Source organism: Psammomys obesus, unplaced genomic scaffold, assembly GCF_907164565.1.
Source record: "Psammomys obesus unplaced genomic scaffold, mPsaObe1.curated_primary_1811, whole genome shotgun sequence".
Lineage (NCBI taxonomy): Eukaryota > Metazoa > Chordata > Mammalia > Rodentia > Muridae > Psammomys > Psammomys obesus.
Window position 1 is genome coordinate 6,491,973 of NW_026596131.1, and position 11,806 is coordinate 6,503,778.

The following is an 11,806-nucleotide window of genomic DNA, read 5'->3' on the forward strand; positions in this document are numbered from 1 at the left end:
ACTCTAATTGGTGTGTGTGTGTGTGTGTGTGTGTGCGTGTGTGTGCGTGTGCGTTCGTTAAGCTATGTAGGTTCTAGGGGGCAAGGTCAGCGGTTACCCAATGGTAAATTAAAGCATGAGTAAAATGCAAGGAAAAAAAAAATCAATAGAGTAAATAAAAAGTGCCACCTACGCCTTCCTTCTTCATTGAACCTCGTTTACAACGTTAGTTTTTATTAGAAAGGGGGGGGATCATCTACAGCTAGACAGCAAAGAACCCATTATAAATTTCTGATGGTTCTACAAGCTGATCTTGAACTTCCAAAGGCCTTTTACTTCATAGAAAAAGCATTTGGTTGCTTCTCCCATGTTTTTGCATCTGGAGAGGGAGGCCCCCTCGTCCAAGTGTGGAGTGACATCCTCAGGCATATTTCTTTCCAGTGAAAGTGGAAAATATCAACCATGGTTTCAAAGGAAAGGAAATGTAATGTATTTTCTCATCAAATCTGGCATTATCTATTTAGCAGGCAGGCCTTTAATCTTCAGTGTGGTATTTTTCCATTGTATAATTCTGAGTGTGCCTTAAATCTGTCTCACACTTTTAACTTCATCTTTCTGAAATACGGATAGAGTTTGCACAAAACTTATCTTCTTTTCCCATTTGTTTCCTTGATATATTTGATTATCACGTGCCAGAGTTCCTCTGGAGGAGCTTGCTATTTTGCCCCTGAAAATATTCAATATAACACAGATAAAGCTCCTTTGTTAGCATGAATTCATTAACAACGTGGATAAAAAAGAACTTTCCGTGTCTGGCATCCCAGGAGGACTGAAACGATTGGAGGTTTGTTGATAGGGGTATACAAAACGAGAAAAGTAAATCATAAGCTTTTAAAAAAAAATTTCTTAAACAAGAAGGAAAGCTGAACAATTTTGTTTCAGGACTTGGGGTTGCAGGGAAATCACCATCTTTGTTTGCCATGATCCTTTTTTTCCCAGAGCCCCAAGAAATGTGGGCCTGAGATTGCATTAATTCCAAGAGAGATATTTGAAAACAAGCAAAGGGGAAGGAAAGACTCCAGGGCTAGAAAGAATCAAGGTGCCCGAGGAGATCCACTTGCACAGGATGCGTGGGCTGAATGTGTGAACAATGCCGCCAGGACATTTGCAAGGCTAATGTCCTGGTTGGCACCCTCCTCAGGAGAAACTTTAATCACTCCCAGCACAGTGGCAGGGCTGTGCCTGTGATGCAGTCTTAACATTTCGTAGGTTTCTTAGATAGGTTCCATGAAGTATTCCCATCACATACCAACCATCCTTGTCAATATCCTATCTTTGCCAGTGAGCCTAATAAATATTCATGAACCAACTTTTTTGATTAGCTTTGAAAGAAGAGAGCTCATACTATATGCTCACAAATAAAAATTGGTTTCTTTCACATGCAGATCCGCAGATCTGTACATTAAAATTCTAGTCTTTCACATCATGTAGATGACTTGGTAAAGGGCGTTAGCAATGAGAGAAGAACCCTTATGACAGGTGCCTGAGGCTCTGGTACAATCACCAGAGACATGTCACTCTCTGGGCATCTCTCTGGATGCTCCCAGTCATGTCTGTTGCCCAGGCAATGTCATGTGTCCTCATTCAGCTTACTGAGAGACAATTTTCTCATTTCTTACATTAAGTCAAGTCTCCTGTCTTAATTGACCCACGTCGTGTTCTGGATGGTTCAGCTTGTCATCTGCCTCCTCTTGGTCTTTGCATTTTTTCTCATTTCTGACCCCTAATTTTGATCTTGTCATAAAAGACGGACCCCCAAGGCTACAATTGAAAGGGTGACACAATTAGGTTCTAGGCTTTTTATGTTGGATTCAATTGACTTATATAAGTTTGTTAGGAATTTTCATGTACCTATCAGGACTTTTGAGCTCATTCTTTTAATTAATTTTACCTGCCTTAATAATTTTTTTGGTGTTGCCTCTGCATCCTCCAGATGGGAAGACAGAGAAGAAAGGATTAATTTTTACTTACAGTTCTAGAGGGAAATAGTCCATCGTGGCTGGTAAGCAGGGTAGGGCATGGTGGAGGAGTAAGGAAGCTGCCTGGTAGATTTCATCCAGACAGGAAGCACACAGGGAGGTGAGAGGGAGTGCAAATGAAGGGCAAGTGGGAGGAGGGAGGTTAGAAGAGAGAGAGAGTTGTGAAGGGAGCAGGAAGTAGGGTGTGGCGATCTTCAAAGCCCATCCCTAGTGACATACTTCCTCCAGCAAAGCTATACCTCCCAGAATTTCTGTAAGCTTGCAAAGAGTCCAACCAACTGGGGACCAAGTTCAAACACAAGAGCCTATGGGAAACATTTCTCACCTGAACGTCACTTCTTTTACTGGCCAACCAAAGATCAGCCAAAAAGTTATTGAGAAACTAATGAAGATCTTGGATACCAACTCCTGATAAAAGCAACCAAATGGCCAAGGGGCTTTTTGGATTCAAATTGCTGCTGAGAATTCTGGGATGGGTAAATGAGGGTCAGCAGGTGGCATAGACTCTCTGATCAACTACAAGGAACAAGGCCATACGGGCTCAGGGATGGAAACTGGCCTGGGAGCTCTGCATTTTGGCAGCCATCCGTCACAAAAACCCCAAAGCCCCAGAGATTCTAGTGGAAAAATCACTGCAGGATGAGTTAGGAGTGACCTGTGTCTAGAACAGGGTATAGATAAGCTATGTGGGGATGGAACATGATGTCCTATATCCAAAAGCCTCGCTCGTACACCTGTTTTCCATCCCTGGCAGGTGGTGACATTACTTGTTGTTTTGGGAAACTTAGGTTGATTTCCAACACATATTCTTGGTGTCATATGGGGGTCTGGGTGTCAGCTTCAATTCACGTGAAATATCTAGGTTTACAGGGTAACAGTGAGACTTTCTACTCAGGTAATTTTATACTTTCTGAATGTGGGAAATGGACCCATGAAAAGTAACACTTTGCTTTTGCCCACCCCCAAAATGTCTGTAGAAAATTTCACTTTCTGTACTCCACCATCTCTGTTCCTCATTTGTAATATTTTCCTTTCGGTTTTAGTTGAAATTAATCTTGCCATTATTAGGTTTCTGTCAATCATTGTGTCATGGTGGGAAGGATGTCTATGGATTTTGTTAAGCCACAGAACTCTCTCTTAATAAATGACACACATTCAAGAGGAAAAATGTCACCTTTAAGAAGCTTAAACAAGTTGACAAATGTTTCTTTAAGTGGAGCTAATTGCATGGAATATTTTAAGACATTTCCATGGAAAATGTTACAGGACATCCCTAGAGGATTTCGGGGAACTTTTACAGCTATTTCCTACTCTGTCGGCATTTTACAGGGTCCTGTGGAACGCAGGGGAGGTTAATTTCCCTCAGTTAATGGAGGGTCCCCAAAGCACAGACAGTTGGGTCGTGAGACAAAGATGCCAGCAAATATTGTTACCAGGGGTGGCAGGGCCCCGCAGATGGCATGGTGAGGGGGCTGGTGGGCCTGGTACACTGCGAAGTTCTTTGTGTGTGTATGCGCGTGTGCATGCATACATGTCTCAGGGAAAGCACAGTGTTCATGGGACAACTGTCCGGAGTCTGTCTGGCCTTCCACCTCACTGAATCAGAGCCTCTCGCTCCCGAGGCTGGGCTTTGTACCCTAGGCCAGCGGGCCACAAGCTTCTAGCAGATTCCTCCTCTCTCCACATCCTGCCTTGCCACGTGAGTGCTGGGACTTCAGATGCACACCACTACACCTATGTTTTAATCTGAGATCAAGGAATGGAGGTCAAGTTGTCAGGCTCGCACTTCCCAGCTGACTTTTCTCTTTGGCCCCTGGCTGGGACGTTCTGGATGTCACCCAAATAACAAATGGTTGGTTTCTTATTAATTTGAAGACACGCTGTGTGTAAGGGTTCTGAACAAGGGTCAGCACACAGTCTGGGCCGTAGAATAGTCTCCCCTGCTTCCAGCTGTGCTCACTTTCGTCTGTCATATTCCGCTTCTAACGTACGCACCATCCATCCACCACGCTCAAGCCCGTCGCCATTTCCCTCTGAAGCGAATATTCTCACATTATCGTCCCATGAATATTTAAGGTTTTAAAACTTTCAACTGATAGCACGTGGCTGTGGCACCGTCATGCAACTATTTTATACCACCTTTCTCAGTTTTATTCGAACTCTTTAAAATGAATTTTGATGTACAGTAATGGGCCGTACTGTGTCTGATCAACTGATATGAATTAATAGTTGAGTTTCGGGCTCCTGGCAGAGAATTCACATGGTATAATGACAGATGCATTTCAGGAGTCAGGAAAACTGGACATTTTTACGCTATGGCATTAAGAATGTATTATCACTAGAAGGTATGATCTGTTTTCATGCTTTTCCACGCTACCTTCTCTTGAAGGGACATTGTAACTAGAGGGTTTACAAATATTGCTTTGCGGCTGGAGAATCCAATCAGTTGGTAAAGTGATAGGATCTGAGTTCAACTCCCATGTAAAAACTGGGTATGGCAGTGTGTGCCTGTGAGCTTAGCAATGGGGAGACAGAGCCAGGAAGATCCCTGGAGCTTCCTGGTTGTCCAGAGTGTAGGCAAGTCAGTGAGCTTCCAGCTCATTCTCAAAACATAAGGTGGAGAGGGATAGAAAAACATGCTTCGACCTGTGCATAACCTTTACACTCCAATGCATGGGTGACCTCACCTGCACTCACACGTGTACAGAGAGTGAACACACACACACACGGATGAAAAAGAAAATCGCTTTTCAGTTTGGCTTTCAATTTCACATCAGCTTCTTTCTCACAACAGGGAATGAATAATGAGGTCCTTTCCACCCCGTATTATATAGGACAGAAAGTGTGGTCGAATGACCCTGCTTTACCTCAGAAATTCCTTTCTTCAGAGGGCAGACAGAATTCTGGGATTTAGAGTTCTGAGTCTCAGCTTCTTTCCACTGGCAGAACCACATCAATTCTGTGAAGAGTTATCTATCTATCTATCTATCTATCTATCTATCTATCTATCTATCTATCCATTCAATTCAGGTCGTTCAGTGTACCCATAGCCTCCACAATTTCTCACTTGTAGCTTTCCTTGTTTATGTGGTATCAAAGTCAACAATCAGTTTAAGGTAGCATTGAAAAGCAAAACCAGTGCTGTGTAGTCAAAACAACTGTTTTGATTCAGCTTCTCTTTATTTCAATCAGTGGTGTCAACGTTATGGCGGGGGGTGGGGTGGGAATTCAGCTGTGCCTTTTCATTTTATAAGGTGACTCTCCTCTTTGTCTCTCTCTTCCATTCACCTTTCTCTTTTTTAATACCATAAGGTAATTTTTCTTTCCCTCTCCCTTTCTTTGCTTTCCTTCCCCCTCTTTTCTGTCTGACTTTTTTTTCTTTCTCACCTCTCACTTCCTCCTCTCTCTTCTCTTCTTTCTCTTTCTCTACCCTTCAGTTTTCTTTCTTTCTTTTCTCTCTCATTTGCTTTCCTCTCCCATCTCTGCCTTTTTCCTCCTCCCTCTGCTTTCTTTTCCTTCCCTCCCCTTTCTTCTCCTTCTCCATTTTTTCCTTCTTCTCCATCCTTTTTTCCTTTCTTTCTTCCTCTTCTTCCCCACTCTTCTCTACACACATGTTGTTTTGTTTCTATCTCGTGAAACAAATGGTTATCTTAAGAGAATTGAAAATATAAAGCACAGAAAATACAAAGATATTGTAAGTATAATCATAGGGGTTATTTGAACATTTTTTTTTAACACGAAGGAAAGTTTTATTCTTTTATTTTCAACAACCAGTTTTAAATTGGAAATGCTGCCCTTCTCTTTGTAACTTATTTATTATGTACTGTCTAATGCTCATTAAACTTTCTGGGCTGTGTTTTCTGGAAGTGGGTCTCCTATCACCCCAATCAGACTTGAATGCCTATGTAACTGAGGCTGGCCTTGCACTCTTGATGTGCCTGTCTCTACTCACCTCTACCCAAGTGCTAAGACTGCAGACATGTATCGCCTGAAATAGAAACTTGAGGCAAGGGTATAAATACATACATTTAAGTTTGAAATTTTGATATACTTCTAAATGTGCTTGGCCATCTATTTTGAGAACACTCTTTTTCACGGTTCTCTCCCATCCTGTGGACTGTAGATGACTCAGTTAATCAGAATTATTTGAGTCTAGCTTCTTCTTATATTACTGTCTATATTTCCCAGTAAATGCTGGTCTTCTGCCTAGTGATTACCTGTCCAGAACACTGCGTTAGGCAAAAACTGCACTGTCTTTTTATTTAATGAATTTTATCCTGGGCAGTTTTTCTTTTTGCTTGTTTGGGGAAAATTCTTCCAAAGACCACTGTCAGTTGAATTTTATGTATTTGAAGACTTTCCTTAGTATTCAAGTGAATCAGACCGAGTGACAAACTGGAAAATCCATAAACAGTGACCACAGTTCATTCCAAGATTTCATGATTGCTTCCTAGGGTCATGACTCTCCATGGTCCTGAGAATGTATTTTCTAAGGACGGGGAAGCTACATCAGAAAAGCTCACCAGAGCCCAGGAGAGACATTTGAAATTTTAAAGGAAGATGGGAATAGGAAAAAAAGAAGAACAATAAAAAATAGGAAGAAAGAAGAAGAAATTTAAAAAATGCTCAATCTTCATTCAGAAAGGCAAATGGGATGGACATTGAAAGAGAGAGAAAACAGCGAACAGGACAGGAGCCTATCACAGAAGGCCTCTGAAAAGACCCTACCCAGCAGGGTATCAAAACATTTGCTGAGACTCATAGCCAAACTCTGGGCAGAGTATAGGGCATCTTATAAAAGAAAGGGCAGGTAGAAAGACCTGGAGGGGACAGGAGCTCCACAAGGAGAGCAACAGAACCAACAAATCTGAGCCCAGGGGTCTTTTGTGAGATTGATACTTGAAACAAGGACCATGCATGGAGATAACCTAGAACCCCTGCACAGAAGTAGCCCATGTCAGTTCAGTGTCCAAGAGGATTCCCCAGTAATAGGAACAGGGACTGTCTGTGACATGAACTCAGTGGCTGGCTCTTTGATCACCTCCACCTGAGGTGGGAGCAACCTTACCAGGCCACAGAAGAAGACAATGCAGCCAGTCCTGATGAGACCTGATAGGCTAGGGTCATATGGAAGGGAAGAGGACCTCCCCTCTCACTGGACTGGGGGAGGAGGAGAGGAAGGAAGGGTAGGATTAGAAGGGGATGATGGAGGGGGCTACAGCTGGGATACAAAGTGAATAAACTGTAATTAAGAAAAATTTTAAAAAATGAACAAAGAGAACTGGAGTCTATGTCAGTTATTTCTGAGTATCTTTCTTCCTCTGACAGTAGAATCAGGTTGTAATTAACAGGGAGGTGCCTTCATAAGTGGAGTCCTTGCAGTCCAGTGTACCATTATTATTATTATTTTTTTTTTTGCAATAACCAAGTTATTTGAGTGTGTCAACACTGAGTCTAGAACAGGGTCTGTGCCTGTCCATAGTAGACTCACCTGTGTGCATCTACTCTGTTGTATACAGGCTGGTTCAGACTCCTCTCAGCTAGAGCTGAAGAGTTTGAATTTTAAAACACACAAACTGATCTCTGTTTTGGGGCTGCATTCACTGTTTGGGGACTTTGAGGTGGAGTCATTTCTTAACTGTAACCACTGGCTTGGAAATTTTTTTTATTGTGATTGGTGTTCTTCAGGAACAACAGTTAACAACAGCAATAACAACAAATTAAACAAAACCAGCAACTCCCCTGCGCCCCAACCCTGAGGTTCAGCTGAACATTGCAGGGATAAATGTGTGAGAAGGCCAGGGTCATGGGAACGGGTTGTTACCGTGTGTTACAGGATGCTCTACGTTAACTGTCAGTAATGTTGGGGATGGTAGGGCACCGGCGGAGAAGCTCTGATGTGGTGAAATTAGACACAGAACATTTACAGAGGAGTTTGATGCCGCCTGGGTCAGCCTGTCCCACCTGTTTTCAGGATTCTGGAGGCTGGACTGACCTCTGCTGTGTGTGTCTTTGGTGTCTATGACACCCAGGGCAAATGTCCTTTTTGCATTGGTGGCATGCTTCAGTGTGACTATTTCTTTCCATTGGCTGTACTGCACTAGAGCTGTACAAAAGACCAAACCTCGGCCAGCCCACAGCTGCTTACAGGGTGTGGACTGTCACTTTGGTCAAATTCCTGGACTGTCACTTGCCATCCATCACAAGTGTCAGTCTTCAAAGGGAGAACAGGAAAATAAACTTTGACTTTTGCAAGCAAAGAGAGCAGAGAATTGGTCCAGTGATATGAAATTTATTAATTATGCAACTCTTTTTTGGAGAAGGGATTGAAGTTTGCGCTGCATTTGGAAACACTAAAGAATTTAACAGTTTAGCTGCTGACTTAAACAACATGTTCACAGGCTAAAGTACGCAGCTCCGGACTGCCGCTGGAGGCTCTTTAGAAAACTGAAGGTTCCCCACCGTTTCACTGCTGCCTCTTTATTGGTTGTGTTTGCAAAATGCCTCCCTGATCTTCTGTTGATTGCAAAATAAACAGGTCTCTAAGAGAAGAAAGCAATTTCTCACTTTACTTTATCCATTCAGCTTTACTTCCAAAAAAAAGGGTCAAGGGTGACTAGCCAAAACGCATGCAAAGGAAAAAGAATTGTCAACAGTGAAGGGGTTTGTTGGGATTTTTAAAGGTATTTGTTTTTACAAAAAAATAAGGTTGTGGAAAAATATTACAATGATCCCAGTTGAAGCTGAATTTGATCATTCTGAAAGTATTTTGCCATTTGATAATTAAAAAAAGAAAAGCAGAGAAAACTTGGGCTAAAGAGATGGCTCAGTCAGTAAAAGTGCTTTTCTTGCAGTCTGAGGATCTAAATTTACTCTGCTGGGCCCACATAGCAAAGTGAAGGGTGGTGGTGCTGGCTTGAAACCCCAGTGCTGGGACAGGAGAGACAGGCCTATTTTTAGGGCATGTGAGCCAGTCTACCTTGCCTACTGGGAAACCCCAGGCCAGTGAGTGATCCTGTCTTGAAAACCAAGCTGATGATGCCTGAGGCATGGCATTCAATGTTTCTATTTGGCCTTCACATGCACAGGCGTGTATGAACACGTGCACACATACACACATAAAGAGAAAGGTAAATTTCTTTTGAGTACTAATTTAATTTTAGATACCCCCGAAGGCTATGGTAGATGTCCAAATGTCAAAGATATTGGGCTTCAGTGACAGGAGTATTTAGTACTATTGCATTTTCATTTAGTTAGTTTGAGAGTTTAGAAATAGTGAACATTAATATCACTTACAAGACTGCTCATGTTCATGCTGTAGACAATGGTTGTGGTCTCCCAGCCACAGTCCCTTTTAAAAGTGATGGTCTTGAATGTCACTGTTATCTGCAGGCACCTGTCTGCTGCAGTGAATGGTCTTCATCCTCACTGAGAGAACAATACTCTTATTACTGGGACATGAGAAACAAAGTTTTAATGAGTTTAGAAAAACTTTAATTATGATAAATACATATGACATAGAATTCATGCCCTCATCATTTTGAAACATGTGTTTGGAAGTATTAAATCATTTACAGTGTTTGGCAACATATTTTCCTAATTTTTGTTTATACTTTATAAACTGTATCTCTAAATGCATTAAATAGAAACTTCCTACTTAACTCTTCACAATACTTGACAATCCTTTATCCTTACCACTCCTGTCTACCCACCTACTCTCTAAAAATATCTTTTTCATGTTTGTGCCTACTCATTTGTTTTTTCTGTGACCCATTGAGCTTTACTGGGAATATCTGTGTGATGCTGGGTTTGGAGATACCCTTTGGAGCTTGGTTGGCTCAAGCAATGGCTACACAACAAAAGACAGTAATTCCTCATCTCACCAAGTCTACTGATAACCAATAGTTCAGAGGTAAAGCATAGGGCTTTATGAGACCCTCCCTCTTCTATGATGGACTGTTAAAAGGGTAAATATTGTATAGGTCTTTTGCAGGTTATTGCAGTTGTTATGAGTTAATGATTACTATGGTTACATGAGTCTAGAGAATGGTAAACCAATAACTTTTATGTAAGAGTGCTTGGAAATACATAGGTCATGACAAAGGATCCTTTTCCCTTTATCTGGTCCAAACAGACCTCTATGAGAGTTAATCAAAAACTCCAGGGCTATCAAAAATGTTCATGCATAGACATTTTTCCAAAGAGAAGTGAGAGACAGGGAGCAGGGATGGTCAAGAGATTCCAGGGGAATTTTCACATGTTCACATTTGTGGAACCTCACTTTTACCAAACATTTTTCTAACATTTATCTTTGGCTTCTAAGAAATAATAAAGTCCCATTTTAAAGTATGTACATCTCCCTACTGGCTAGCTTTAGTAGTGATGGGAAGGCACTATGAATGTTACTGGAGGAGAAAAATAATCCTCAGCCTCACCCAGATATGAACCCTGAACCTGGGGTACTCAATATTGAATGACCTGTGAAGACATGCCTGCGGGTACAATAGTGGCATGACTATCAAGGGAGTGACCAACCACTTTCTAATTGGATTTAAGTCTCACTCTATAAGATGAATCCAAAAGCCTGATGCTATTATCAAGACAGGAACATGTGACTACACCAGGTCCAAGGAGAAGAACCTACTGTTATTATGCTGCTAAATATACATAGTATTAAACTGAGTTCTCATGACTTATCATGCATTGAGTAATGTATCATTCAACTCTCATCATACAAGATTTGGTTTATAACACATGGTGGTTAGCATTGACTCCTTAACTGGTTAAGGTGAAGAAAATAAAAGACTGGAGAATGCTCAGCCTTGATTAGGACATTTAAGTCATACTCTCTCCTTGCAAGGCTCAGAGATCTTTGTGGAAGAAGGGGTAAATGATCACAGTGTTTTCTTAGCTACAACAGTGCAAGCTGTACATGTGAACTCACCGTAGTCATGATAGCATGTGCAAGACCAGAGCAAATCTCAACACAGAGAGGGAAGTTGGGAACAAAGTCTCACCCCTATGCAAGAAGTTCTTGGCAATTGATAGCTGCAGAAAAGGGAAAGTTCTCTTTAAGGGTATAACCTTTGGTAAGTTCACCACCCTATAGTGGAAGACCTGGAGTTCAGAAATACATGGGCAGCACAAACTGGACTCAATAGCTAGGAACAAAAGGAGGATGCAGTATTGGGTAGGTAGGAAGGGAGGTTGGATGGGGAGAAGCTAGGGCAGAAGATTAATATGCACACTGTAGGAAATTCTCAAATAACCAATACAGCAGTAGAAACACGTATACAACTTAAAAATATCAGAGAAACAAAACTCTTAAGATCACTAAAACATATTGTGGAAAAGCCCATGAAACAGACTGCATGTTGGAAGAACAAGTACACACAGACATACAGATAAATAGACAAACAGATATGTATGCATACAGACACACACCAAATACACAGACACGCAAACATGTTCATATAAATACAGGCACACGCACACACGCACACTCACACGCACACACACACACATATATCATAGAGATACATACTTAGACACACAGGCACATACACACATATAACCAGAAATATACACAGACTCAGACATATACACATGTCTATATACAAACAGACACATTTACACATAGACACACAGATATGTGCACACATACACAAAGCCACATAGACATATGTGTATGTGTACTTCCCCCAGGTGCAAGCGTCTGTCTGTCTGTCTGTCTATCTATCTATCTATCTATCTATCTATCTATCTATCTATCTATCTATCTATCTATC